Here is a 24,422-nt window from a genome sequence, read left to right as displayed (position 1 = left end):
GAGATAGCAAGGGGAGAAATGCCAGATGTAGGTGATGGGGAGGAAGGCAGCAAATCACACTGCCACGTGTGTACCTATGCAACAATTTTGCATGTTCTTCACATGTACCCCAAAACCTAAAATGCAATAAAATAAATAAATGGGGAAAAAAAAAAAGAAAAAAAGCGTTCTTTTCAAGTACTTACGGCATTTTCACCAACATAGACCATACACTGCACCATATAACAAGTCGCAGTATATATCCAAAGATCAAAATCATACAGAGTATCTGCTCTGGCCACAATAGTATTTAATTGGAAATTCGTAAGGATAAGAGATCTAGAAAACTCCCAATCCTAGAAAACAAGCAGCATACGCTAAATAACACTTTGGTCATAGCCGAACTCACAAGAAAAAATTCAAAACATCATTAAGTGAATGATGATAACCCAGTCATCAAAATGTTGGATACAGCTACCATAGTGCTTAGATAGAACTTTACAACTTTAAATGCCTATATTGGAAATGAGCAAAAAAAAGTAAAGCCAATTATCTATGCTTTTATCATAAGAACCCTGAAAAAAATCCAAAGTTAATAAATGTAATCTAATCATGAAAATAAGGAAAATCATAAAATATAAAAATGAATACACAATAGAGAAAACCAATAGTTATTTTTTCTGTACACCATGCACAAAACTAAATTTTAGAATGACTTTATATGTAAACATGTATTCAGAACACAGAGATCTTAGAAGAATAAATTAGGAAAATACAGGAAATTGAAATAGAAAATGGGAATTCTGTGGGAATAAAATCAGAAAGTAGTTGCCTATGAGGTAGGTTGGGGGAAGGGCAGGGAATTAACAGGGAACAGTTGGAAAACAACTTTCTGGAGTGAAGGGAATGGTCTAGATCTTCTTTTGGGTGGTACTTAAATGGACGTATATAACTGCCAAGGTTCATTGGCACTGAACAGTTACGATCTGGGCATGGTAATACATATAAATTACACCTTGATTTGTTTTAAAAAGGAAAGTGTTTTCGGGAACTTAGGGTAGTGCTGTTAGGGCAGTTATCAGGCATAGGCTTCAGAAGCATTCACAGCATATTCAGTTCAGGAATTTGCTGAGAATGCTTTTGCAGCCAAAAATATGGGATGAAATCAAGCATCTCTGGTAAGAGTCATTGAGTTAAACAACCACAAATCCCCACTCTTGTGTTACAGGTCATATCTTTAAGCGGTTATCACTAGATAGCTTTCTTTCAATGATGTTCTTCTTCTAGGAATCCAAAGTTCTCCAAGGGAAAATCGCAATTGAGGTTTTGGATATACTGGCTAGAAAGAAAGTCATCCCTCACAAATCTCACTGATTGGAGCTGTCACCACTGCAAATTTCTAAACTTTGTGAGACAGCAGCGACCTTTCAAATGATATTCTGAGAGAGGAGATGACGGGCTAACATGGGTTTCCCTCCATATTTGTTTACTGTACAAGGACAAAATTCACATTTCACTTGAAGATTTCTCCCAGTCTATTTAAGCTCACAGGTTGCGGACCCCAGAGAGCCGATGTCAACTGACCAGTGTCCTGTTAAGTCTAAACCCAAGACTCTTTATCACATTGCAGCCTTAAGGTTGAATTTCTCTTCCTGCTTCTGGGAAGAATTAGAGATAAAACCTAAAGGTCACTATTCTTCTGAGAAAAGGGATCCTGTAGAAGCAGAGGGCAATGAGTTTGTGGCGGGAGTTCATGGTGATACAGGCTGAGCCAGAAACCACAGTACACAAAGCTCCAGTCTTGCCTCAGGGGATGAGGCGACCAGCACCCTGACTACTCTGTCCAGCTATTCATAACCTAACTAATGATTAGAGATTTTTTTATTTTCTTTCAGCTACTTCTAGCAGTGGTGGGGATGTGGAATTTTTGCAAAAAATTGGGTGGAAGAAAAAAGGCATTTGTGTGAGTGTATAAATAGCTGATCTCCTTTTTGAGCCCTCTTCAGCGTCACCCTAGAATCAGATCTGCTCCCCAGCATCTTCTGTTTCCTGGCGAGTGCTTCCTGCTACCTTGGATATTCCATGACGGGCTGGAGCTGCCTTGTGACGGGAGCAGGAGGGTTTCTGGGTCGGAGGATCGTCCGCCTGTTGGTGGAGGAGAAGGAGCTGAAGGAGATCAGGGCCTTGGACAAGGCCTTCAGACCAGGATTGAGGGAAGAAATTTCTAGTAAATAAACATGGGTCATGGATGTGTGACTCCATTTTAAATCCTACATGGATGTGGGAAGGTGGACCTTTTCTGGCAAGTTATGAAAAGTGGTAGCCAAATCTAAGCCAACTCAACATCCAACATCAACAAAAAAAAGGCAATTAAATAGTATAAAATAGGATAGTGTGAAAGATACTGGACAGGGTGTCCAGAGACTGGATTCTGGCCCTGATCCAGAACTTGAGAGGCAGCCACCTCCGCCTCCAGGTCCCTTTTCTTTTCTTCTAGAAAATTCCACCTCAGTTCTCTTTCTTGTCTATAACTTTTATTTTCCAAAGCTTTTTGTCTTGGCAATTGCTTTGCAACATTCACAAAGGACACCATTTACCTGGAAACTCACAGAGAGTGAGTCCTGTCTCTCCAGACTGCCCCGAGCTTCGTTTCATTTTGTAGCATCCTTGGCATCTTTAGTGGAGGCAAAATAAAAGGCAGTTAAGGTAAAGATGAGAGTTCAAGTGTGTGTGTGTATATGTGGCTGTGTGTGCATGTCAGAGAGTGAGAAAGAGACAGAAAATGAGGCGGAGAGAAAATCAGAGAGTGAGAATGAGAAAGAGAATGAATGAGAAAGAGTGAAAGAGAGAGGGGGGAGGAGAGAGAGAGAGCATCAGTGAGAGGGAGAGAGCTTGCACAAGTGCACAGAGCAGAGACAGAGTAAGAGGAAGTATGAGGCTAGGCATGCCTCATTTTGATATCTCATATACAACTTTTTTTTCTTAAGCATTTGTCTCTGTTGCTCAATGTCCCCAGGAAATTGCAGAATTTGTTGTAGTAACCCCTTGTGCAAATAACTCCATGAGGAAGGTAGAAAAGGGGTGACATCCAAGTGGACAATGAATGCATCAAAGTCCAGAAACAAAGTGACTTGCCAAGACCATCTGATTCATGTGTAGCAGAATTCAGACCAGGGCTTCATCCAGAGGCTTCATCACTTGGCCCTGGGGCTGATGTTTGACATAGTGGGTCTTCAGTCAATCCCTTTGCCTCCCTGTGTGCCAAATTCCCTTTCTTCCTCTCCATCCCAGGGGATTGGGGGGACTGTGTGTCTACATGTGGCCTCTGGCTTTGCAGGACGTCATATCCTGCCCACAGAGAAGTCCCCCCTTGACGGCACTCAGGGACCACACCCAGCACTCTCCTCTTCTTTTGCTCTTCTCCGACTTCTTCTGGTTGTCACCATCCTCTGTTCTAGTGGTGTCTTTGATAAAGAAATATTAACACATGACCAATATTAAATGTTTGTAAGCCTTACGTCTCGCCAATATTCGTACTCTAACACCTAATACAAAGAGAAAGCCCTGCTCAACCAAGAGGAACAAGTCTCCCATGGTGACAATTCAGGGCATGTAATGGATGGGCAGGAGCTCATATAAAGATAAAAACAGAATCCTTTCAGTGTTCTTTTTGTGCCGGGCACTGTGCTACATGATTTGCATGTGCTGATTCATTTGCTGTGCAGAACAACCCTATGAGATTGTTAATATTCTTATACCCTTTTTTTACAGATGAGGAGACAGGCACAGAGACGTTTACTAACTTGTCCAATGTCCTGCGGTTAGAATAGGGCAAAGCTAGTTTTGAACCCATGCGGTCTAGTGCAGCATCTGTGCTCTTAAGCAGTAGTTCATCTAGCCGCTTGAGGAAGGAAGGAGCTATGGCTCCATCCACAAAATCCCCTTTCCTGGTCCCTCTAGATCCCCGCGAACTCACTGGAGAAGAGTGATTTTCTCTCTGTTTTGGGCTGCTTCTGCTTTGACATAGCAATTCCTTTGAGCCCGTCTGTCTGAAGTCAGCAGCAAAGGAGAAGCAGAGGAAGGGAGCAGGAAGGGCAGAGGGGGAAATACAACCAGAGAAAATTCCACTCTCAGGCTGTCACCACCTCCTCCCCAGCAGCCTCTTCCCTGCCTCCCCCACTGCAGGGCCTTCCTGGAACTCCCAGGACAATGGAAGGGGCTGGGAGTAGAAAAAACACGGCAGAGGCATCGGGAGAGCCAATGGTCCCGCCTGTACCCCAGGAAGGAATTTCTCCAGCCTTGAATTTTTCACTCTGAATTTTACTCTCACTGTTCTTCGGCCTTTGTTGCCAATTTCAGTTACACTGACTTATTCTTACTCTTTCTCAGAAAAGTTGATTCTAGACAGTCAGTCCTGCACCTGATGTACAGATGTACAAGGCTTGGAGGTGGGGTGGGCAGGTTTGAGCCCTCACTAGGAACGTGACTTTAGATCTGTCCCTTAACCTCTCTGAGCCTCAGTTTCCTCACCAATAATGTAGGACTCGGAACGCCTGCCTCATGAGACAGTTGTATGAGGAAATGAGCAAGCTGTGAGTGGTGTACAGAGTATAAAGCACAGACAAGTGTAGCGTGTGTACCTGAGCTCCACGGAGCACGGGGTTCATTTCCTGGGCCAGTTCCAGGTGATGACTTCACTGGCAGCATCACTACCTGTGTATTTTAGAGGACTCTGAAGACATAAATGTTGTAACCGCTGCCCCTGGCTGGACAGCTGGGATGTTAGTTCGTTGGTGGCTAACTCATTTTCAGCATTGCTACCTGCTTTTGATAATATCTGATATGAGTTTTGCCATGAAATTCATTGTTTAAGCCCATCCGCAATTCTCTAGTAATGGCTCCACTCTCCTCCCTGTTGCCCAAGCAGGAGACTGTAGGGGTGATTTTGTCTTCTCCTTTTCCTCTCAGCCCAGCCAATAGGTACCAGCACCTTCAAGGTAAGGTCTGAAATTCAAGCCTCGTGTATCTCCCTCCTCCTCTGCTTCCACCGCTGGACCCTGGTTCCAGTCCTCATGTAAACTTTGGCACTGACATTATAATTAACCTCTTGGTCACCTTGCTTCCTCATATACCCTATAAAATCCCCAGTCCATTTTTTTTTCTTTCTTCAATTTTTTTATTGCATTTTAGGTTTTGGGGTACATGTGAAGAACATGCAAGATTGTTGCATAGGTACACACATGGCAGTGTGGTGTGCTGCCTTCGTCCCCATCACCTATATCTGGCATTCCTCCCCATGCTATCTCTTCCCAACTCCCCACCCCCTGCTGTCCCTCCCTTGGCTGCCCCTCAACAGATCCCAGTGTGTGATGCTCCCCTCCCTGTGTCCATGTGATCTCATTGTTCAACACCCACCTATGAGTGAGAACATGCGGTGTTTGATTTTCTGCTCTTCTGTCAGTTTGCTGAGAATGATGATTTCCAGGTTCATCCATGTCCCTACAAAGGACACGAACTCATCGTTTTTGATGGCTGAATAATATTCCATGGTGTATATGTGCCACATTTTCCCTGTCCAGTCTATCATCGATGGGCATTTGGGTTGGTTCCAGGTCTTTCTATTGTAAACAGTGCTGCAATGAACATTCGTGTGCATGTGTCCTTATAGTAGAAAGATTTATAATCTTTTGGATATATACCCAGTAATGGAATTGCTGGGTCAAATGGAATTTCTATTTCTAGGTCCTTGAGGAATCGCCACACTGTCTTCCACAATGGTTGAACTAATTTACACTCCCACCAACAGTGTAAAAGTGTTCCTATTTCTCCACATCCTCTCCAGCATCTGTTGTCTCCAGATTTTCTAATGATCACCATTCTAACTGGCGTGAGATGGTATCTCAATGTACTTTTGATTTGCATTTCTCTAATAATCAGTGATGATGTTCACTTTTTTATGTTTCTTGGCCTCATATATGTCTTCTTTTAAAAAGTGTCTGTTCATATCCTTTTACCACTTTTGGATGGGTTTTTTTTTTCTTGTGACAAAAACAAGCAATGGGGAAAGGATTCCCTGTTCAATAAATGGTGTTGGGAAAACTGGCTAGCCATGTGCTGAAACCAGAAACTGGACCCCTTCCTGACACCTTACACTAAAATTCACTCCAGATGGATTAAAGACTTAAACATAAGACCTAACACCATAAAAACCCTAGAAGAAAACCTAGGCAAAACCATTCAGGACATAGGTATAGGCAAGGACTTCATGACCAAAACACCAAAAGCATTGGCAACAAAAGCCAAAATAGACAAATGGGACCTAATCAAACTCCACAGCTTCTGCACAGCAAAAGAAACAGTCATTAGAGTGAATTGGCAACCAACAGAATGGGAAAAAATGTTTGCAGTCCACCCATCTGACAAAGGGCTAATATGCAGAATCTACAAAGAACTAAACCAGCCAATATTTTTTTAACAGTACATATGTTTAGAAAAACTAAAAGTCATCAGGACTGCTTGGAGAAGAGGTTGGATCCAGGGTTGGGCCAGAAAAAACTATTATATTTCTGGAGAATTTTTTGTGCCAGAAAGTAAGAGAACTCTAAGAATGATAACAATGTGTCAGAAGGACACAGAGCCAGGTTGTTTGGGTGCCAGTGATTCATGCTTATAATCCTAGCAATTCGGTAGGCTGAGGTGGGAGGATGGCTTAAGGTCAGAAGTTCAAGACCAGCCTGGGCAACACAGGGAGACCCTCTCTCTGTAAAAAAATTAAAAAAAAAAAAAAAAAAAGTGGTGGTGTGTGACTGTGGTTCCAGCTACTTGGGATGCTGAGGTGGGAGGATTGCTAGAGCCCAGAAGTCTGAGGCTGCAGGTGAGCTGTGTACTCCAACCTAGGTGACAGGCAAGACCTTGTCTCTAAAAAAATAAAATAATTAGCCAGGCATGGTGGTGTGTCCCAGTTACTTGGGAGACTGAGGAGGGAGGATCACTTGAGCCTAGGAGGTCGAGGCTGCAGTGAGACATGATTGCACCTTTGCACTCCAGTCCAGATGACAGGGCAGACCCTGTCTCAAAAAAAGAAAGAGACAGAGGAAAGGAAGAAGGAAGGGAAGGGAAGGGAAGGAGGAGAGAAGAGGGAGGGAAGGGAAGGAAAGGGAGGAAGGAAGGGATGGGGGAGGGAGGGAGGAAAGGAAGGGTCTTGGTCTTAGAAAATATCCACTGAGTTCTTTAGGGCTAATGGGGCGTAATGTCTCCAACTTAATTTCAAATGGATGGAAATAAATCAATATGTATACATATATAGCTATGTACATATAATTCTGTGTATACATAACTGCATAATAATATATATATAGTATATATGCCATATAAGTAACTATCTTTCTGCATATACACAGATATATACACACATAACCACATGCAATTTATACACAAATACATAGACACACATAAGTGTGTATACACACACAGTGAATGATGGAGTGAGAACAAGAGAGAACAATAAAAGAAAAAATAGGGTAAGTGTAAACAGCCGGCGTATTTGAGTATAAATTGTACGTGAAGTGCCTTGAGCTATTCTCGAAACTTCTCAGTAAGTTCGAAATTACATCAAAAACAGCCAGTTAGAAACAGGCAGCCTGGGCCAGGAGTGGTAGCTCTTGCCTGTAATCCCAGCACTTTCTGAGAGGCTGAGGCAGGCGGATCAACTGAGGTCAGAAGTTCGAGACCAGCCTGACCAACACGGTGAAACCCCGTCTCTACTAAAAATACAAAAAATTAGCTGGGCGTGGTGGTGTATACTTGTAATTCGAGCTACTCGGGAGGCTGAGACAGGAGAATTGCTTGAACCCTTGAGGCAGAGATTGAAGTGACTTGAGATCATGTCGCTGCACTCCAGCCTGGGTGACAGAGTCAGACTAAGCCTCAAAAAACAAAACAAAACAAAACAGGCAGCTGTAAGATATTTTAACAGTCTTCATCTTCAGATTGGGATTACCAGGGGAACTTTTCCTTTAAAAAAAAAAGAGGGGGGAAGACATCATTCATAGACCATAAACTTCACCCTCATAAATGTTAAAATTCAGTGATTTTTCAGTATCCTTCTTTCTTTAAACCTTTGTGTGTTTTCTGAAAAAGCTTTTTAGCAATGAGCCAGCGTTACTTTTGTAAACAGAAAGTTGTACTATTTTGAAGATGAGAAACAGACCTCTGGAGCCCAGGAGGTCAAGGCTGCAATGAGGCATGATTGCACCACTGCACTCCACCCCAGGTGATACAGCAGACTCTGTCTCAAAAAGAGAGAGAGAGAGGGAAGAAAGAAGGAAGGGAAGGGAAGGGACTGAGGGACTGGCTCAGCACAGTCTTGCAGCTGTCACGATGGCATGAGATCTGGGAGGACAGAGAACCTGCACCTTCCACTGCCCCACCCTCCAGTTGTGCCCGCCCCAGCCCACGCTGTGTGGCAAGACCCCTTGTTGGTGCAGGTGCTAGGGGCTGGCGGCTGCTGGCATTCCCGCCTTCTAGAGTGACTTTCACACTCCCTGATGAGTTTCCCATTCTACTTAGCAGGCCCATAAATTCAAAGTGAGGGCCGCAAACAGGGGAACGTGGGATGGCACGTCTGGCTGGGGGACCTGGGACCCAGCAAGGCCAGACAAGCTGCAGTGACCTCGGTCCCCCAAGAGCTCAGCTGAGGCTGAAAGGGAAGGATGGGGAGGGAAGGACACTTGCAGGATCTGGAAATGAGCCAGCCTGAGTGTAAATCCCAGCCCTGACATTCAACAGCCAAGGGCTCAAGTGAAAAGGGAGGCAGAATTCACACATACACACACACACACACACACACGACACACACACACAGACACACACATGACACGCACACACAGACACACACACAGAGACACACACAGACACACAGACACAGACACACAGACACACACACAGACACACACACAGACACACACACAAGACACACACACACAAGACACACACACACAAGACACACACACACACACACACACACACACACGCAAGCAAGCATCCCTCAATAGGAAGTCAGAGTGAATGCTATGTGTGGAACCAATAGAATGTTACCTTGGGCCAAGCGAGGTGGCACATGCCTGTAACCCCAGCATTTTGAGAGGCTAAGAGGGGCAGATCATTTGAAGTGAGGAGTTTGAAACCAGCCTGGCCAACATGGTGAAACCCCTTCTCTACTAAAAATATAAAAATTAGCCAAGCATGGTAGTGGGTGCCTGTAATCACACCTGCTTGGGAGGCTGAGGCAGGAGAATCGCTTGAGCCTGGTAGGTGGGGGTTGCAGTGAGCAGAGATCATGCCATTATACTTCAGTCTGGGTGACAGAGTGAGACTCAATCTTAAAAAAAAAAAAAAAAAGAAAAAGGAAAAAAATGTCACCTTAAAATCCTAATGACAGCGGAGAAACCTGGCATACGCTACTGTGTCAGGTGATCAAGTTCATCAGCAGTGAGAAATCATGTGGCTATTATGTGCTCTTGATGGAATGTGACAAAAAGGCCCTCACATTTGAGGTCTTTCTCCCTAAAACCCATCACTCCAGTCTGACCATGAGAAAGACACTGGACATATCCAATCAAGGGATAACCTACAAAACACCTGACCACACCTCCTCATGATTGTTCAGGGTGCCAGAAACAAGAACACCTGGGAAACTGTCTCAGCCCAGAGGAACCTGAAAAACAAAATGACTTCTTAGGATTACTGGACAGATGGATGGGTGGACTGATAGATGGATGGACTGATGGGTGGGTGGACAGATTGGTGGGTGGGAAGACAGATGGACGGCTGGACAGATGGATGGGGGGGTTGATGGGTGGGAGGACAGATGGATGGTTGGACAGATGGATTGGTGGGTGGGTAAGTGGGTGGGTGGATAGGCAGATGGCAGATGGATGGGTGGGTAACTGGGTAGATAGGTTGGTGAGTGGATGGATGGGTAGATGAGTAGATGGGTGGATGGGTGAATGGGTGGATGGATAGGTGGAGGAGTAGGTGGAAGGATGGTTGAGTGGATGCATGGTTGGGTGGATGGCTGGGTCAGATGGGTGAGTGGATGGATGACTAAGTGGGTTGGTGGTTGGGTGGATGGATAGATGGCTGTGTGGCTGGATGTATACATGGATAGATGGATGGATAGATGAATGGATGGGTAGGTGGGTGGATGGATAGATAAATGAATTGCTGGGTAGATGGGTGAGTGGATGGATGAATGGGTAGATGAGTAGATGGGTGGATGGGTGAATGAGTGGATGGATAGGTGGATGGGTGGATGGAAGAATGTATGAATGGATGCACGGTTGGGTGGATGGGTGGGTGGATGGGTGAGTGGATGGGTCAGTGGATGGGTGGGTGGATGAGTGGGTAAGTGGATGGATGGATGGATAGATGGATGGAGGACTAGATGGGTTGGTGCCCGGGTGGATGGATGGATGGATGGATGGATGGATGACTACATGGATTGATGGCCAGGTGGATGGACGGATGGATGGATAATGGATGGATGGGTAGGTAGATAATGGATGGATGGGTAGGTGGATAATGGATGGATGGGTAGGTGGATGGATGGATGGATAAATGAATGGCTGGATAGATGTGTATGTGGATGGACAGATGGACGATGGATGAATAGTTGGGTGGAATGATGGGTGAGTGAATGCATGGATGGTGGATGGCTGAGTGGTTGGATGATTGCATGAATGGCTGGATGAATGTTGGATGCATGGATGGATGGATGGTGGATGGAGGGGTGGAGGAATGGGGGGTATAAGTGGATAGATGTCTGCGTGGATAGATCCAATGCATAGATGGATAGATAGTGGGTGGATGGATGGATGGATGATGGCGGATGGATGAATGGATGGGTAGATAAGTGGATAGATGCGTGGGTGGATGAATGTTGACTAGATGGATAGATGGATGGAGGATGGGTGGATATAGACAGATAAGCTAGAAAGGTAGATATCAGATGAATATAGAGGCACACACTCATCTTTACATATACATGCATGTACACACATGTATTCCCATACATATCTTCCATGCAAATACATGTGTTTTCAAGCATGTATTTCTTAGGACTTTCCTAAATTTCAGTTTTCTGAGACATTCCAATCTGAGCTTCCTCCTGCTTCATCCCTTGCCCCTTCCTCTCTGCCCACAGATGTCCAGTCACTAAATTCTGCCAGTCCAGTTTCCACAGGTTGGTCAGTTACTGACGTCTCTTTACCACCTCCACCCCCTTGACAGGCATTGTCTTGCTGGCATCCTTAGGTGTCAGGAGGGGTGTCAGACTCCTGCTTTGCGTCTGGCCCCTCTGTGACCTCACCACGAGGCTGCCATCTTTCTGACACATAAGCCTAACCCCCTAAGTTCTTGACATAATCCTGGGTTTACCTCAAGCACTGTGGACACATGGGCCAGTGCTTCTCTGGGGTGGGGCCATTCTGAGCACTGCAGGGTACTGAGCAGCATCCCATGCCACTCCATGCCAGGAGCCTCCCCTCCAAGTTGTGACAACCACAGATGTCCCCAGACATTGCCCAGTGTCACCCAGGGGCCAGGAACAGCCCCATGTAAGGACCACTGGGTTGGAGGTTTCACCACAGAGAGTTGCAGCAGCAGGAAGACACCAGGAGGAGCCGGGTGTGGAGGCTCATGCCTGTAATCCCAGCACTTTGGGAGGCCAAGGTGGGTGGATGACAAGGTCAAGAGATCGAGACCACCCTGGCAGTGAAACCCCTGTATCTACTAAAAATACAAAAATTAGCTGGGCGTGGTGGTGCGTGCCTATAGTCCCAGTTACTCCAGAGGCTGAGGCAGGAGAATCGCTTGAACCCAGGAGGTGGAGGTTGCAGTGAGCAGAGATTGCACCACAGCACACTCCAGCCTGGCGACAGAGTGAGACTCCATCTCAAAAAAAAAAAAAAAGACACCAGGAGGATTAGGAGGATGTGACCTGCACAGACTCACCGGAGCCTCCCTGAGCATTTGACTTTAGACTCTACCTGGACAGAAAGATTCCCAGATGCAGACCCAGGGACCTCTTCTGCCTCTCTGGCCTCACCTGCATGCCCCATGTTGCTTCCTCTGCTGGGAAAGCTCACCAACACTCTCAGGTCCTGGGTGGAAGGACAGAGAACTTCCCGGGGCACGATGTCTTCTGATGAGAATCACAGCTGCTGAGATAAAGCTGCAGGGGGCTGGGAAAGTACCCTGGACCCAAGGGAGCTGTGAAATCTAGTGCCAGGATGGCAGAGGCTCTAGTCAATTATGACAACAGCCAGTGCCTATGTTGGGGTTGGGATGCAGGTGGCCACTCCATAATGGCCACAGATGGGCAGCAAAGGGGAGATAGGCCTGGGCTGCTGAGTCACTGGGCCTCGTGCAGTTCTCGAGAAGCTGTAACTCGAAGCAGCATCACACCCACAGTGGAAGCCTGGAAGGTTGAGGACACTGTCTCAGCCTCCAGGAGCTCAAGGTTGGGAGGGCGCTGATTAATGCTCATGATCCCGAGATCCCTAACACAGAGTAGCCTCTGTGACCTGCCATGCAACCCATGGATGCCTTCACAATAGAGGTTTCACTTTAGCCGGGGCTTCTCCCCAGGCCCTGTGGACGTCGAGGCCAGTCCTTCTCCGGGGTAGGGGCATCCTGGACACTGTGGGGTGCTGAGCAGTGTCCCTGGCCTCTGCCCACTCCATGCCAGGAGCACTGCCAGCCATGACCACCGCAGATGTCCCCAGACATGGCGTAGTGACTGCTGAGTACAGAATCATCCTGGGTGAGACCCCTGGGGTTAGGGGGCTCCACAGATCCCCAAGAGACTCTGCATCCCATGATCCTCTGCTCCACTGAGATCCCAGGAGGCTGCACACATTGAAATCCACACCCTGAGCGGGGAGGGAGGGAGAGGCAGCACAGTCACTTCTGCCTGTTGCTCCAGCACCAACCCAGGCAGCTCTGCTGTGGCTTCTCCTGGGCATTAGTTGGCCTGTGTCACATTGTCAGAACAGGTGGCTGCTGTGTGGTGCCATCGAGTCCCTGCTAGTTCCCCTTGTCCTGGTAGGGTCACCCGTTGCTCAAGGAAGCCCATCTACCTGGCAGGTGACCTGGAGGAGTAGCTTCCCGGAGGACACTTAGGCTTGGCCTGCGAGTGTCCAAATCCACGACTCCTAAGCACCCTGGACACCCTCCAAGTGTGGGTTTTAACATCCCTGTGAGATTGAATACCTGTGCCACAAATGTCACAAAGAGTATGGAAATAAAATAATATTTATCTGAAAAAAATAAAAAACTTTTTTTTTTGGTTGGTTTTTTTTTTTTTTTTTTGGTCTCAGGATGATGGACATTTAGACACTGGCGCCAGGTTCGCGCCTGACCAGCGCCACGCGGGGGTGGGTGGAGCAAAGACAGAGGTGGGCTACAGGTGTCACGGGGCACCAGCCAGGGCCCGGGGTGGCTGGAGTGAGAGTGGGCGTTTGGCTACAGTGACCAGGAGGGGCCAGGACAAGTCCAGGTGGTCAGAGCCAGGGGCTCCAGGAGGGGAGGGCAGTGCCATACCCCTCACAATGTCCAACGTCACCAGGCGGGCGTCACAGAAAGCAACCTCGGCCAGGGACACGGGTCTGCAGCAGGTGGGCAGGGTCAGCTTGGCTTCCATGGTGGGCGGCATTGCCGGGGCCAGATCCTGGCTCTCGACCCTTGGGCGTGCAAAGGCTGGGCGTGGTGCTGTCGGTCACACCATGGCCGCTGAGGCTGCCTGGGTCAGCTGAGGCTTGGGATCCAGGCAGCGGAGGAAGGCCGGGCTGCTCAAGGCTGGTATCTAACGTTCTGCACTGGGACCTGTGCTGACGGCGGCCGTCCCGGGGAACGTGGGCCAGGTCTCCCACGCCATGGCTCCTGGCTTGCCGAACACCCTCAACGAGACAGAGCGCTGCAGACCCTCACCTCATGCTTCCCCAACGCTGGAAGGGGGGTGTCCCCGAGGGGACGCCGGCCAGATGCATGGAGGGGCCGGCCAATCTCAGGGCCACAGACCCCCTTGGACAGCAGGGGGTGTTGGCTCCTGCGGTGCGCCTGAAATACTAAGGCACGAAGCTAACCTAAGCCCAGTCGGGTGGGGCGGCGAGCACAGGCTCCGAGGGCTACACCCCGGGCCTGCAAAGCACACAGTGACCGAGCAACGGCGACGGCCCATCTTGGACAATTTGGCACAGGATGGAGGTGCGGGGTCATCCGGAGCGTCCATGGCGCTTGCTGGAAGGGGCGCCATGCCCTGGCCGCCTCTATGAAGGCGTGCAGCCCCGGGCCTGACAGCGGAAGCCGCGCCGGGCTGGGGAAGCACAGGCACCCGCCGCCCTCCTCGGGGTCCTCGGGCAGCACCTTGTGGGGCACCAGGGCGCGTTGGCGGCCAGCTGCCAGCCCAGAGGCGTCGGGGCGGCGGCGGAGCGGGGCGCGCATCCTGGGGCTGGGCCAGCGGGGCCCGGGCGCTGCACTGGGTTACACCGGCCGCCGCCGCCGTCCCAGCTGCCCGCTCCCCGCGCTCACCGGGAGCTGGGGTGCCCTGGTTTACACTGTCTGCCCTGTTGCAAACCTATTCTGTTGTTGAGTGTGAGTAAGAAGCAGATTCAATATTTTTCCAGCAATGAACACAGGTCTCTCCTGCTCTGCACTGTGTCTGGAGGCCAGATCATTCTCTGGGGTGGGGCTGCCCTGGGCACTGCAGAGTGCTGGGCAGCATCCCTGGCCCCCACCCGCTCCATGCCAGAAGCACACCCAGTCATGACAACCACAAATGTCCCCCGACATCGCCCAGTGTCCCCTGGGGCAAGATCACCTGGTTGAGAACCACTGCTAGGTGACTGCTATCCCCATCGCAGTCCCGGAATAGGATCGACATCAGGGTTAGACACAGCAGGAGTGGAGGCTGTGGGAGGCTGGTGACCCTTCGGTGGAGAGAGGGAGGGAGAGAGGGAGGGAGGGAGGGAGGGAGGGAGGGAGGGAGGGAGGGAAGGAAGGAGGGAGGGCTGATGCCTGGCTCTGGGCTCAGGGAGCACGGGTGATTTGACCAGGATCCGGCTGGCTCATCTGGGGTGAGCACTTTTCTTCCCAGATAACTGAGAGGTGCTTAGATATTGGTGGAGGTTTATTTTGGTTTTTTGTTTGTTTTTGGAGACAGGGTCTCACTCTGTCACCCAGGCTGGAGTGGGGTGGTGTGATCTTGGCTCACTGCAGCCTTGACCTCCCAGGCTCAAGCCACCTTCCTCCTCAGCCTCCCAAGTAGCTGTGAATACTACAGGTGCTCATCACCACGCCCAGCTAATTTTTGTATGTTTAGTAGAGATGGGGTCTCTCCATGATGCCCAGGCTGCTCTTAAACTCCTGGGCTCAAGTGATTCTTCCACCTCAGCCTCCCAAAGTTCTGGGATTACAGGCATGAACCACTGCACCTGGCCCTTGTGGGAGGATTTGAACACCTGCACGTGGAGTAATTAGAAACCACGTAAAGGGAAAATACAGAAAGTCTTGATCTAGCCTGGAGAAAACCAAGAAGTGGCTTTAGAAGGGAGAAGGATGTTTACATGGTATAGAGGCTGATGAAATGGGTTGTGATAGAATCAGCCCAGAAACTCATTTTTTCACTTTTTCTTTTTTAAGACAGGTCTTGCTCTGTTGCCCAGGCTGGAGTGCAGTGGTGCGATCTTAGCTCACTGCAGCCTTCACCTCGTGGGCTCAATTGATCCTCCTGCTTCAGCCTCCTGAGTAGCTGGGACTACAGACATGTGCCACCACATCTGGCTAATTTTTGTATTTTGTATTGTTTTTATAGAGTCAGGGAGTTGGGATGACAGGCGGGAGTCACCACGCTCAACCCACATCATCATTTTAATAGATGTAGACAAAATTCAACACCCTTCATGACAAAAACACTCAACAAGTTACAGACAGAAGAAAATTTCCTCCACGTGATTAAGTAAATCAAGAAAAAACCCACAGCTACTACCATAGCCAATGGTGAGAGACTGGGTGCTTTTCCCCCAAGCCAAGAACAAGACAGGGAGCCGTAGCCCATGCCTGTAATCCCAGCACTTTGGGAGGCCAACGAGGGAGGACAGCTTGATCCCAGGAGTTGAAGATCAACCTGGGAAAGATGGTGAGCTCCAACTGTACAAAAAAAAAAAAAAATTAGCCAGCCGTGGTGGTGCTGGCCTGTAGTCCCAGCTCCTCAGGAGGCTGAGGCAGGAGGATAGCTGAAGCCTGGGAGTTGGAGGTTGTAGTGAGCCATGATTGCACCACTGCACTCCAGCCTGGGGCAAAAGAGCAAGACCCTGTCTCAAAAAATGAAAATAAGTCAGGGCAGTGCTTAGTGGCTCATGCCTGTAATCCCAGCACCTTGGGAGCCCAAGGCAGGAGGATCACTTGAGTCCAGGAGTTCAAAATCCTAGTTCTGCAAAAAATTAAAAAATTAGCCAGGCACAGTGGTGCATGGCTGTAGTCCCAGCTACTTGGGAGGCTAAGGTGGGAGGATCACTTGAGTCAAGGAGTTCAAGGCTGCAGTGAGCTGTGATTATGCCACTCCGCCACTCCACTCTAGCCTTGGTGACAGAGTGAGACCCTGTTTGAAAAAAAAATTAAGGCTGGGCACAGTGGCTCAAGCCTGTAATCCCAGCACTTTGGGAGGCCGAGGTAGGTGGATCATTTGAGAGGTCAGGAGTTTGAGACCAGCCTGGGCAATATGGTGAAACCCCATCTCTTCTAAATATACAAAAATCAGCTGGGCGTAGTGGCAGGCACCTGTAGTCCCAGCTATTTGGGAGGCTGAGGCAAGAGAATCGCTTGAACCTGGGAGGCAGAGGTTGCAGGGAGGTGAGATCATGCCATTGCACTCCAGCCTGGGAGACACAGCTAGACCCTTGTCTCAAGAAAATAAATAAAGAGAAGGGAAGAGATAAGGGTGGCTGCTCTCGCTGCTTCCATTCCTTATTGTTACTGCAAGTTCAGGCCATGGTGACTGGACATGAAAATGAAATAAAAAGCATCCAGGTTGAAGCCAGAGAAGAAAAACCGTCTCTGTATTTACAAACAGCCTGATGTGACGTAAAACGTTCCCAGGCACAATTTGTGCTGCAGAAATACGGTGCTTCGCAGGCTGCTTAGAAACCTAGCAGGTCACTCCAGCACAAACTATTTCCCTAGGCTTAATGAGGGCATGAGAGGGTGGCCAGGGCCTGGTGACAGTGTTGTTTGTCCACTGGGAGAGTCTGCCTGAATTACAACTGGCCTTTACATCCTCATCAGCTCCCGGGGGACAGCCTGAAAGATATCAGATTAAAAAGTCACGCTGAAATAAACCATCCTGACTCAGCTCTCAGCAAAGTGACAGGTAGTAAACAGACCTGAACACACATCTTGAGGTTTGCTTTCCTTTTAAAGTCCACAGCTGGTGAATTGCACAGGGCCAGGCAGAGCAGTCAAAGGGCCTGTTCCCCGGCTGGGAAAAGGGCAGGAGCCCCAGACACCAGCCCTGCAGAACGCTCTCCCGTCAGTCAGGGTCCATATCTCTTCTCCATCCTCCTCTGACATTTATTTCAAACCACCTGCTGATGCATCAAACCTTGGCCCGCTCCTTGGGAACTCTGTACTCAGGGTGACCAGCCCGATCTGGGTTGCCCGAGGTGGTCCTGGTTTGAGTCCACCAGGTCCTCAGACCCAGCACACCAGGGCTGCTGATTGCACCCCAGACCTCACCGGTGGTCGTCTTTCTGGGAAAACTGGCTACTTTTCCTCCCCGACCTCCTTGCTTTGACTTGATGGTTGCATCTCTCTTCCCAGGTGCTCAGGTGTGACATTGACCATCCCTGGCCGGCCTTGGTGCTAGCTGACCCCCAAGTGTGCTTCCTTTTCTTTCTTTTAAGACAGGGTCTCCCTCTCTGCCCCAAGCTGGAGTGCAGTGGTGGAATCTCAGCCCACTGCAAGCTCAGCCTCATGCCTTCAAGCGATTCTCCTGTCTCAGCCTCCCAAGCAGATGGGACTACAGGTGCCTGCCACCATGCCTGGATAATTTTTCTTTCTTTTCTTTCTTTCTTTCTTTTTTCTTTCTTTCTTTCTTTCTTTCTTTCTTTCTTTCTTTCTTTCTTTCTTTCTTTCTTTCTTTTTCTTGCTCTTTCTTTCTTTCTCTCTTTCTTTCTTTCTTTCTTCCTTTCTTCTTTCCTTTTTTTTTCTCTTTTTCCTGTGACAGAGTCAGACTCTGTCACACAGGCTGCAGTGTGGTGGCAAAATCTTGGTTCACTGCAACCTTTGCCTCTGGGTTCAAGTGATTCCCCTGCCTCAGCTTCCTGAGTAGCTGGGATTACAGGCATGTGCTACCACACCTGGCTAATATTTGTGTTTTTAGTAGAGATGGGGTTTCACCATGTTGGCCAGGCTGGTCTCAAACTCCTGACCTCATGATCTACCTGTCTCGGCTTCCCAAAGTGTTGAGATTACAGGCATGAACCACTGCACCTGGCCTAATTTTTTGCATTTTTATCAGAGATGGTTTTTGCCATGTTTACCAGGTTGGTCATGAGCTTCTGACCTCAACTGATCCACCCACCTTGGCCTCCCAAAGAGCTGGAATCACAGGTGGGAGCCACCCTCCTGGCCCCCCAGGTCTCATTTCTTGCAGATCTCGGGGTCTTCCGTGTGTCTCTGGATCTTTCTGCGTCATTCCCACCTCCACTCTTTGACTCCGGCCCCTCCTCTCATGTCGGATGATGGCAGCAGTAAGGAAATAATGCCTTGATTAACTCCTCTAGGCCCTGTGCACACAGGGGGTTTCGCTAAGTCTAGGAGCATTGAAAACCTAACTGCATACACGCTACAACATGGATGAACCCCCAAAAATCGCACCCAGTGAGAGAAGTCAGGCAAAAGACCACAGTGTGTGATCCCATTTATGTTAAATGTTCAGAATATAAATATTTCATTTATATGTAATGCTCTGTTGCCCAAGATGGAGTGCGGTGGCACAATCTTGGCTCACTGCAACCTCTGCCTCAGGGGTTCAAGGGATTCTCCTGTTTCAGCCTCCCAAGTAGCTTGAATTACAGACATGCACCACCACACTAGGCTAATTTTTGCATTTGTAGTAGAGACAGGGTTTCACCATGTTGGCCAGTCTGGTCTCGAACTCCTGACCTCAAGTGATCTACCTCTCTTGGCCTCCCAAAGTGCTGGGATTAAAGCCACCACTCCCGTCCTTTACAGCACATAATTTTATCTCAATAAAGCTGTTAGGAAATAAACTATAGTTAACAACATGATCAAGAGGTTGGGCCTTTCATCCAGGTGGATTTTTCAAATGAATCAGTTTTAAAAACTACCATTTAAAAACAAGATTATAAGTGGTATGGAAAAAAAATAGAACAGGTAAGAAGAATGGGTCAGTCTTCATTTTTTCTTTGTCAGGCACATAGAAATTTTCCATATTTTATAGATAAAACTGAGGCTTAGAAATAGTAGAATTGTGTGAATCATATCTTGATAAAGCTGTTATCTATGTCTCTATATTCAGCCATCCATCCATCCACCCTTCCATCCATCCATCTATCCATCCATCCACCCTTCCATCCATCCACCCAACCATCCACCCATTTATCTACACACCCAACCCTTCATCCATCCACCCACCCATCCATCCACCCAACCATCCATCCATCTATCTATCTGCTGATTCATCCATCCACCCATCTATCTATCCAACCAAGCAACCTCCATCCATCCACCCACCCATCCATTCATCCATCCATCCATCATCTATCCACACACATACGTATTAGAAATGGTAGAATTGCAACTAGAATTCAAGACTTGCGAATCCTGGTGCAATACTTTTATTCTTACTCATTTTTAAATGTCAATATCTATTATATTTTTCAAAGTTGAGCACAATATAAGTATGTTGTTCCCTGGAGTCTTGATGTTTTCAGTAACCTAGGAACTCAGCATCTCACAGAGAACACAGAAGAACCTCTCGCGCAGATTTCACTTGCAAACAAGCGGTTCCACAGTGGAATTCTGTGTGAACCGATGATGTGGATTTAAGAATAATCATCCCTCCTTGTTGTTTCTTATGAGACTTGTAAGGCATACTCCTACTTGCCAATACTATTTGCCAACACACCACTCTGCCTCCTTTCTGTTTCCTCTCTTGTAAGATGCCAACAACACATGGAGGATGATTTCTGTCTCTCTCTTTAAAGCTTTTGATATTTTTAAGATTTTCTAGTATGTCATTGTTTTAGTCATTTGAAAACAAAAGGTTATTTTTTTTTAAGGGAGAGATTATGGGGGACTGAGTATGTGGCCTTGTGTTTGTCTGTTTCCAAACTGCCTGTTGAGGCTGTTCAACCAAAGAACCAATGTTTGGGGAAAGTTAATCCCAAGGCTGCAGCCTAAAGGAAACTCTGTTCTACACTGGGTATGTTAGGATGGGTGAAAGCCACAAAGCCAATAAAAAGGCACATAACAAACTGGAAGAAAATAGTAATATGTAACATAGGAAGCATATGTAACAAAGTGTTAGTGCCTGTCATATGTAAAGAGTACCTACAAATCAATAAGAAAAAACTCAATAGCAAAATAGAGGATATACAGAGGTATTTAGTGCAAAGATACTAACAATCAGAAAAGAAAGGAATAGGTGACTGATCACACTGATGGCCAGATAAATAAATATTACACCATCAAAGAGACACTAGTTTCATATAACTGGCTGACAAAACTTTTAAATTTAGTTGTTAACCATTATGACAAGGCTGTGGGGGAACTGGCATGTTCGCTCACTGTTGACAGGAGTTCACATTGCTATAAATTTTGTGAAAGGTTATTTGTGAATGATTAACAGAATTGCAAATGCCAATATCTTCTAAAACTACATTTCTCCTTCTAGAAATTTACCTTCTGAGATATTTAGGCAAGGTCACAAAGTTATGTATACAATGATGTTTCTGCTGCAACATTATTTGAATGTAAGAAAAAGTGGAAAGATCAGTAGTATTTTCTTCAAGTCACTCTTGGCATATCCATATACAGGAATGTACTAACGAAAAAGAATGAAGCTGACTAATCACACTGACAAAAAATGACAACCAAAAATAACTGTCAACATTTTTTAAAAGGCTGAAAAATTAGAAGCACTACATTAAAAAAAAGTTGTTCCTTCTATCACAGCATTTTTATTTCTAGCAATATGGCAGACGACATCACTTTAAAGCTCTTCTCCTGTAAAACCCAAGCAAGACTAGATGAAAGAAATGAACCAAGGCCCGGTGCAGCTGTGCAGGCCTGTAATCCCAGCACTTTGGGAGACTGAGGCAGAAAGATCCCTTGAGCCCAGTTCATGACTAGCCTGAGCAACATAGGAGGATCCCATCTCTACAAAAGTTTTTAAAAGTACCCAGGTGCGCTGGTGTGTGCCTGTAGTCCCAGCTACTCAGGAGATTGAGGCAGAAAGATTGCTTGAGCCTAGGAGGTTGAGGCTAGAGTGAGCTATGATCACATCACTGCACTCTAGCCTGGGCAGCAAAGCAACAAGGAGAGGGGAGAGGAGGGGTGGGGAGGAGATGGGAGCAGAGACAAAGGAAGGAAAGAAGGAAGGAGGGGAGGGAGGGAGGGGAAGAAAGAAAGCAAGAAAGAAAAGGAAAGCAGGAAGAAAGAGAGAAAAAAGGAAGGGAAGGAAGGGAAGGAAGGAAGGAAGGAATGAAAAAAGGAAAGGAAGGAAGGAAAGAAAGGAGAGGAGGGAAGGGAAGGGAGGGCAGGGGAAGGGAAGGGAAGGGAAGGGAAGGGAGGGCAGAGGAAGGGAAGGGAAGGGAAGGGAGGGAGGGCAGGGGAAGGGAAGGGAAGGGAAGGAGGGAGGGAAATAAGAAAATGAATACTCTTTCCTACTCACAGCTGAGGTCACAAAAAAGTAAGAAAATCGAGCACAGACCAAAACCTTCAAAGAGGACAGAGCCCCTGAATGGTGAGAGCCCTGTAGCCATGCAGACTGAGGGGAGAGAGGCCTCTGGTCTTGGCCACCAAGAGCCAATGTTGTTCTTAATGTCTGTCTCTCTTAAAAATTTACCGTGAAAAATTCTTTTTTTTTTAACTTGCAATACTTATTTTGTGTTTTATATTTTCAAAGTGAAAAGAAATAATATTGAGTCTATTTCTTTTCTTTTTTAAATATTTGTTCTATGTTTCTACAAGCCTTCAAGTTGCTCTAAAGATTTCAAAAGTATTGAGTAGGACCGGGCACGGTGGCTCACGCTGTAATGCCAGCACTTTGAAAGGCCTAGATGGGCAGACCACCTGAGGTCAGGAGTTCAAGACCAGCCTGGCCAATATGGCGGAACCCTGTTTCTGCTAAAAATACAAATATTAGCAAGGTGTGGTAGTGTGCCCCTGTAATCCCAGCTACTTCGGAGTCTGAGGCAAGAGAATCGCTTGAACCTGAGAGGCAAAGGTTGCGGTGAGCTGAGATCGTGCTGCTGCACTCCATCCAGCCTGGGTGACAGAGTGAGACTCTGTCTCAAAGAAAAAAAAAGGCATTGAGAGTACTTTTCACGGGGTAGCACCTTAAAAAAAAAAAAAAAAAAAAAAAAAAAAAACCATTCTTGGAGTTCTGTGGTCCACAGCATTTCCTTCTGTTTCAATGTATATGTGTTTTGATTGCTATTGTGATCTTTTAAATTTTCTGAAGCAAGCTGAGAGGCAGGCAGAAAGATTTGATGCCAAGAAAAAAAAATCTTTCTTACATTATTCACCCCAAAGCTTCTCAAATCTAACCTAATACTATACCTTAAAACAAACATGAGGTGCATCTGAATGGGAAGGAAATTTATTTCTCTGCTTTTCTATCATACAAGTCATTTGCAAAACCTGCAAATTAAAGCCGGGCACAGTGGCTCACACCTGTAATCCCAGCACTTTGGGAGACCGAGGTGGCGGGATCACCTGAGTTCAGGAGTTTGAGATCAGCCTGGCCAACATGGTAAAATCCCATCTCTATTTAAAATACAAAAAATTAGGCCAGGTGTGGTGGCTCACACCTGTAATCCCAACACCTTGGGAGGCTGAGGCAGGTAGATCACAAGGTCAGAAGTTTGAGACCAGCCTGGCCAATATGGTGAAACCTCATCTCTACTAAATATACAAAAGTGAGCTGGGTGTGGTGGCCCATGCCTGTAATTCCAGCTAATGAGGAGGTTGAGGCAGGAGAATCACTTGAACCCAGGGTGTGGAGGTTTCAGTGAGCCCAGATGGCACCATTGCACTCCAGCCTAGACAACAGAATGAGGCTCCCTCTAAAAAAGAAAATAAAAGAAAAGAAGAAAGGAACTGCAAATTAAAACATTACATATAGCGGAAAATTTCAAACACAGCTTGAAGTGCAGAGGCCAGGACGCGGTCTCTCTCTGTGCCACCACTCCCACAACAGCAATTAACATTCTGCCCTTCCTCTGCTCTCACTTCCTCTCTCCAGCTTTGCACAGGGATTTCACACAAATCCAACACATCATATGACTTTGCCTGTAGACACCTGGGAACGTTGTCTAATCATTTGAAGCCTTCTGATTTCCCAACACAGAACCACCCAACCAAATTAACAATAATATCTTTTTATCACCTTGCTATACATTATTATCATCAATAATTTCCTGTTACCAATAACCAGTCTGTGACCCACTGTCCATGATGATCTCAAAAATGTCCTTTTACAGCAAAACCTCATCTCTACAAAAACTACACAAAAATTAGCTGGGCATGGTGGCACATGCCTGTAGTCCCAGCTATTTGGGAGGCTGATGTGTGAGGATTACTTGAGCTGGGGAGGTTGAGGCTGCAGTGAGCCATGACGGCACCACTGCACTCCAGCCTGAGTAACAGAGTGAGACTTGCTCTAAAATACATAAATACAATCAGCAGCCAATGGATTGAGACAAAATATTTGCAAATTATGTATCTGATAAGGGGCTAATATCCAAAATATATAAAGAATTCCTTCAAGTAAACAACAATAAAACACCCAATTTTAAAAAGGGCAAAAGAGGTGCATAGATATTTCCTTTTTTTTTTTTTTTTTTTTTAAACACATTGCTTCAGGCTGTGCACAGTGACTCATGCCTATAATCCCAGCACTTTGGGAGGCTGGGGCAAGCAGATCGCTTGAGGTCAGGAGTTGGAGAACAGCCTGGCCAACATGGTGAAACCTTGTCTCTACTAAAAATACAAACATTAGCCAGGTGTGGTGGTGGGTGCCTGTAAATTTTAGCTACTTGTGGGGCTGAGGCAAGATAATCGCTTGAACTCAGGAGGCAGAGGTTACAGTGAACTGAGATTGCACTACTGCACTCCAGCCTGGGTGACAGAGTGAGACT

Source organism: Sapajus apella, unplaced genomic scaffold (assembly GCF_009761245.1).
Source record: "Sapajus apella isolate SASKATOON/1434 unplaced genomic scaffold, GSC_monkey_1.0 scaffold69, whole genome shotgun sequence".
In the NCBI taxonomy this organism is placed as follows: domain Eukaryota; kingdom Metazoa; phylum Chordata; class Mammalia; order Primates; family Cebidae; genus Sapajus; species Sapajus apella.
This window is presented reverse-complemented; position numbering follows the sequence as displayed.